Below are 1,364 nucleotides of genomic sequence, written 5' to 3' on the forward strand. Positions count from 1 at the left end.
AACTGGCGTGGGATGTTCTAATCAGCTAGTGTGCTAACATTACCACCATGCTGCTCTTCCACAATGCAGGAGCCCTTAAATGGGTTTTGTTAATCTTCAGACGAAGACTAGCAGTCATTAGTCTAGAAGTGTAGAGCAAGCTCAAGAAATATAGGCGAGACACAGGCCCAGGTGCAGGACTAGGCTGTGGTTTATGCTTCCTGTGACACAAGAGTCACAACCTTTAAGCTGAAAAAGCAAGGGCTGCTGAAAAGGCATTTTTGCAAAGCCAGTTTGAACAGGTTTTGAAGAGACAGCTAGCAAAGGAAGCACGTATGGGAAACGCGTATGAGGAAATCAGGTAAAAATTTTAGTATATAAGTAAGAGCGTAGCACTAGGGTTCGAGCATTGCGTGTCTGGATTCCTTGATTAGTGAGTAGCAATTGCAGTGCTCCCTCAAGAATTTATATATATAAAACTCACCCTCAATGTTCTATTGTCTGACGTCACTGAAGCCAAGGTTCGTAAGTTCGAAGCTCTGAAGCCACGAAAAACACAGTCTCGGGGCCCCGCCCTCGCATCAAACGTTATGACGTTGAGGGCGGAGCAATTCACTCACATCGACGGCGCCCAGGGCGGCGCAATGGCGTCACTGACGACGAAGGTGCGTTGGGTGGGGGGGCCAGAGGAAAGCCTTGCTAGCGCCCGTTTCATTGGCTCCAGAAACGGGCCTTTTTTTACTAGTCTTCACATATTTGCTTCTTGAGCCTTTATTAATTCCTTCTTCATTTCTGTAACCCTTGAAACCACTGAATAAATCTTGCTTGATTTGATTAATTATATTTTTGTAGATCCCATTTATTTCAGGTTTACCAGCCTAGGGTCTCGGAAGGCTTTGTCTGCCTTAGACCCTAAACAGAAGACGTTTTCGATGACCAGATTAATAATACTATAAAACAGGAAGTGACAATGATAGACTCAGCCACATAACACAAGAGGACTCCTGAGGCAGGCCGGTGGGCCGAGACATGGCCGTGTCCGAGTCATCACCGCTGAGTTACTTTTATCCCTCAATAAACTGATGACTATACAGCATCATTGTTTTATTGTCACCTTGTCTGTTTCCTGAGTCACATGCTAATGCTAACAGCACTCAGTCATATAGTCAAGAAATAGAATAAAGCCTTTTTTTGACGGTCGCAGTATGGGCTTAGGGTCCCTTTTACTAAGGCGTGCCTAAAAGTGGCCTGCACTGCGTTTAACTTTAGCATGTCTAGCGTTAGGCCATTTTTGATGCATTAGCTGCATGTTAGCACCAAACCCAGAAGCTCTGCGGCCTAAACCCTCTGCTAAGTGGTGCCAGTGTTCAGGTTTGGAGCTCAGC

Source organism: Microcaecilia unicolor, chromosome 8 (genome assembly GCF_901765095.1).
Source record: "Microcaecilia unicolor chromosome 8, aMicUni1.1, whole genome shotgun sequence".
NCBI classification, from domain to species: Eukaryota; Metazoa; Chordata; class Amphibia; order Gymnophiona; family Siphonopidae; genus Microcaecilia; species Microcaecilia unicolor.